Raw genomic sequence first — 4,953 nt, 5'->3', positions numbered from 1 at the left:
CCTTATTATTTCTAGTGAGTGAAAGTGTTAGTTGCTCAGTTGTGTCTGACTCTTTGTGACCCCATGGACTGTAGCCCACCTGTCTCCTCTGTCTGTGGAATTCTCCAGGCAAGAGTACTGGAGTGGGTAGCCGCTCCCTTCTCCAGGGGATATTCCCAACCCAGGGATGAAGCTGCAGGTATCCCACACTGCATGTAGATTCTTTGCATCTGAGCCAGTAGGGAATATATTTTTTTCTTGTAGTTTTAGTTATATATATTAATTAGAATGTTTAAATCATTAATTCCTATTAAAACTAAAAAGTAAGAAGCTGTACACTGTTACACTAACATTCTGCGAACTGACAAATTTGTAAATACGTTTTGCAATTTCTAGAAGTATATACTTCTTCATAGTAAATTTTTCAATGTGAAACAAAACATTTGCCAGTAAACCTAAATAAATATCTTTAGTTCTTTTGCAATAGGAAGTCGTGTGAATAAACCCATATTTAGTAATTAATGTTTCAATATTTTATGTTATTTGGAAATGATATAGATATTCAGTGAATGTTGTCTACTGAAAAAAAAATTCACAGTGTAAAAGCTGAGAGCTATGTTTTATTTTGTTGACAAAACTGAGGATTTCCTCGGGAGTAAGCCTCTCAGCTATCTCTGAGAGACTGCTCTGAAGAGGTAAGGATTGTTGTTGTTCAGTTGCTCTGTCATGCCCAACTCTTTGTGACCCCATGAACTGCAGCACACCTGTCTTCCTTGACATTCATTGTCTTCCAGAATTTGCTCAAACTCATGTCTGTTGAGTTAGTGATGCCGTCCAACCATCTCTCCTCTGTTGTCCCCTTCTCCTCCTGCCCTTAATCTTTCCCAGTATCAGGGATTTTTCCAATGAGTTGGCTCTTTGCATCAAGTGGCCAAAGTATTGGAGTTTCAGCTTCAGCATCAGTCCTACTGATGACTATTCATGGTTAATTTCCTTTAGGGTTGACTGATTTGATCTCCTTCCTGTCCAATGGACTCTAAGGGAGGAGCCAGGATATATAGGAGTTTTTATAACAAAGATCAGATAGTTGGAACATCAAAAGATTACTGTTAATTGAAAATCAGATATCTCAAGTTAAGGAATTTATCACTTTTCTATGTATGGGGAAATCCGAGTCTGGGCTCATTGAAGTCATTCTTTTGATGTACACCTAAGCTCTCTCTATGACCTGTTTTCTGTGTTTTCTCACCCTGAGTTTGCACTCAAGCGGCTGCAAAGTCGGGTGGTTTGATGGCAGACATTATGATTCTACCCCGAGTTCCCTCAGGGCTCACCATGAGGGCATCTGTAATGTGATGGCTTGATGGCTTCAACATCCTTTGTTTACAATATAGCAGGCAATACATTTCATTCACAATATCCATCATTTAACTTATTTCAGTATAACTTTGAGGTTTCAAATTACCAAAAAGTTTTCAAAAACTATTTTTAAGTAGACATATCATGAAGCAAAGTTATCATTGAAAAGTTCACTTATAAACTTTTACCTTCAATACGTCTATTTAATATAGTTATTCTGTTGTGGAATCCAGAGTCATGAAACACCTCAGAGGACACTCAAGACAGTAGAATACAGTTTATTATGCCAGCAGGTCCAAGGGGAATCAGTTCCCAACAAGGATCCTGATGTTTCTGAGAGGCCCAGTTTTTATACCCACCATTACATGACTGGTTATATGTTAGCAATCTCTTTGTTGTATACGATTGAGTTTTACAACAAGTAGGTGCTAGGAGAACAAACAATTAAGGTCAAAGGGGAGGAATGATGGTTATACATCAAGGGGGGATGTCTCCATGGTTAATCTAACAGGGGCAGCCTGACCTCAACTACAATCTCTGTTTGTCATCTGTAGGGAGGGAAGTCTCCAGTAGACCTGGTTTTTACTAGCAATGGTTTCCTCACTCTAGGCCAGGGGTCAGACCCAGTTCACATCCAGTCTTTAAGATGGATGACAGGCTTCAAGATGGAGTCTCTACTGCTTTTCTCACACTGGTCCCAACATTCCTGCTCCTGATGCTCATCTTATCTTTAATGATGGGCATCAGTCATGGGTAAGTACTGCTCACGGGGACTATGTAACTGCAGCAGGGCTGTCAGTCTGGAGGTTACACATTCTCGAGTTATACACTGGAGAATACAAGGCCCCCAAATTAACAATATAATGATTAACAAAATAATTACAAAAAGTTTTTCCACCAATAACTGCCAGGAGCCAGCGTGAGGAATCCCACCCGTGACAAGGTCATGCGGCAGAGATCTGATGGGCAAGGTCAAGTCAGGTCTCAGGTTTTCCCTGTGGTATTTCCTGAGCATGTACCCCCAAAAACCAAAGTCTGCCGGCCTTTGTACTCTGCTTTTCCACTCTTCTGACACACTCTGGAAAAAGTCATCTCAAGGCTTTAGTCTTCTGCATTTGAAAGGGTGTTTCAATCCAAAAACCCCTCTGATGGCTTTCTAGCCTGCCTGCAGGACTCCTACAGCTGTGCATGTGATTGATTGAGGCCTCCCAACTGCGGGTGGCACAGGAAGCTTAAAACATCCTAGGAATGTAGGGGCTCCTGAGGAGTCAAAATCATTAGAATAGGACTGATTAAAGGTTTCATTTGTTGAGCCAATACTTGCTCCCAAATTTTCATATCTCTTATTTTTAGATATAGTTGGTATATAGAAAAACAGGTAGTAGACCTGGTATTAGCAATATTAGATCTTTGAGTTAAGTACTTTCTTTGTTATAACCCACTGCACCTTTGTTCTACAGGAATGTAACTTTATTTAGTACTTTGAAGATGATGCAGAGTAAAGAAAAAACATTTCTAGGGAAAAGGAGTTTTTTGGACAATTATCCAGGAAGAGAGCCATAAAAATGTTAACAGGCCTCTTGGCCAGAAGATAATGTAAACCACCTGAGACCTTTTGTATACGGGAGGGTATGCAAAAAGAAAGCCTGGTCTCAATGAGGGTCAGGACTGCTGCCCCTGCATAACTCTGCATATTCCACTATTTCTTTATGTACAACTTGGGATATATAAGCTGATTTTGAAAAATAAAGTTTTTGGAGTCTTGCACTGATGCTGGGCTTCTCCATGTCGTTCTTTTCTCCCCTTTTTCGGCTGAATTCCCATCTGGAGTGGGGAGGCTCACCACGTCTACTTACTTGCCCTGGCTGCTAAGACCCACGCGAAAGGGAGCCTAAGGCGGGGCACCCTTCGATATTCAAGTGGGCGCTGGTGGCCTAACGTAGATGGTGCAAGCCTCTTGTCTCGAGGTTTTATTGGTTTTCCCCGTAAACCAATTTATTCAGCCTCTTTTTCTCTGCCTAAATTTCCTACTATACTATTTCTTCCTAATCTAATCTTATATCTCTAAATACATAAGTTTTCCTCACCTATCCGTCTCCCCTTCGAATCACCCTGGATCCACTGGGGCTGGACCCTGGCAAATAACAAACATCTAAAAAGAAGAATTATCATTAGACATTGCTTCTATCTGGTTTATCATGTAGTCTATAGTGGCCGATATATTGCCAGGTAAATCAAGGATATGTACACAACATTCAATTTTACTTATAGCACAGGTCCCTCCTTGGCAGCTATAAGCATGTCTAAAGTCATCTGATTTTGAATCATTGCCTTTCTCATTTATATTTGTTCTTCATTTAAAGCTTGGATTGCCTTTGCATTGTCCAGGAGCACCTGTTTCACGAAGTTAGTTAGAGCTTTTATTTTAATCATCACAGACCTTGCCCACCCAACATGTTTGGTTCAGTTCAGTCCCTCAGTCGTGTCCGACTCTTTGCAACCCCATGAACTACAGCACGCCAGGCCTCCCTGTCCATCACCAACTCCCAGAGTCCACCGAAACCCATGTCCATTGAGTCGGTGATGCCATCCAGCCATCTCATCTCCTGTCGTCCCCTTCTCCTCCTGCCCTCAATCTTTCCCAGCATCAGGGTCTTTTCCAATGAGTCAGCTCTTCGCATGAGGTGATCAAAGTACTGGAGTTTCAGCTTCAACATCAGTCCTTCCAATGAACACCCAGGACTGATCTCCTTTAGGATGGACTGGTTGGATCCCTTGCAATCCAAAGGACTCTCAAGAGTCTTCTCCAACACCACAGTTCAAAAGCATCAATTCTTGGGCACCCAGCTTTCCTTATAGTCCAACTCTCACATCCATACATGACCACTGGAGAAACCATAGCCTTGACTAGACAAACCTTTGTTGACATAGTAATGTCTCTGCACCCAACATGTAAATAAGGCAAATTTACTGGGGCTTGTTATAAAGATGGTTTAATGAGCAAAGGCAAATCCTAATGTGCAGTAGCTGACCCAACCAGCTGGAAGCCAAGGCCATAAATTTGATCCACACAGCCATTGGGTGCCATTAGGGGCCACCCATTGGATCCCAGGGTTGTGCTTCCAGTCTGAGCCAGGCCAGTGAGCTGGTAAATCTGAGTGATAAGTGATCTCTAATATTTGTTCACATTGCTCAGAGGACAAGTATCCCACATATTTTAATTGTTTTGGATCCAACGAATGGTCACCAAATCCAACTTCTTGTGCCCTTTGTTCCCGACAGATAGGGGCAGGGGCAATAAGTTGGCCTTTTTCTGAAGTCATCCAAAAATACTCATCCCATATCTGGTAAAATTGTTCAGATTACCTGATGGATTCTGATTGGCCATTAAGTTCTCATTTTTTTTTTTTTAAATGTAAAAAGTATAGGCTTTGGTCACTTTCGTAAGGCTTACATTTATCTCAAAAGTCACCTCATGGCCTTGATCAATTTGATTAAAGTCCAGGTTACACCAAGTAAGAAGCGACAGGTTGTGTTTCCAAGGAAGCAAACGCCTCTCATTGCTGTCTCAAAAATGAGCAGAGGGAGCTAAAGCCCCCCTCTGCGTAGGGGAGA

The 4,953-nt window shown here is 41.7% G+C and overlaps 1 long non-coding RNA gene across 1 annotated transcript; it reads left to right on the top strand.

Moving 5' to 3' along the window:
• The first annotated feature begins 1,988 nt into the window (after positions 1-1,988).
• LOC132660097 (uncharacterized) lies at positions 1,989-3,110 on the top strand. The gene is made up of 2 exons (XR_009601323.1): positions 1,989-2,091; positions 2,799-3,110. It is a non-coding gene; the product is annotated as an uncharacterized LOC132660097 (long non-coding RNA).
• Positions 3,111-4,953: the final 1,843 nt, after the last annotated feature.

This window comes from Ovis aries, chromosome 7 (genome assembly GCF_016772045.2).
Source record: "Ovis aries strain OAR_USU_Benz2616 breed Rambouillet chromosome 7, ARS-UI_Ramb_v3.0, whole genome shotgun sequence".
Lineage (NCBI taxonomy): Eukaryota > Metazoa > Chordata > Mammalia > Artiodactyla > Bovidae > Ovis > Ovis aries.
The sequence above is the reverse complement of the archived record's forward strand: the minus strand, read 5'-3'. Positions and strand labels throughout refer to the sequence as shown.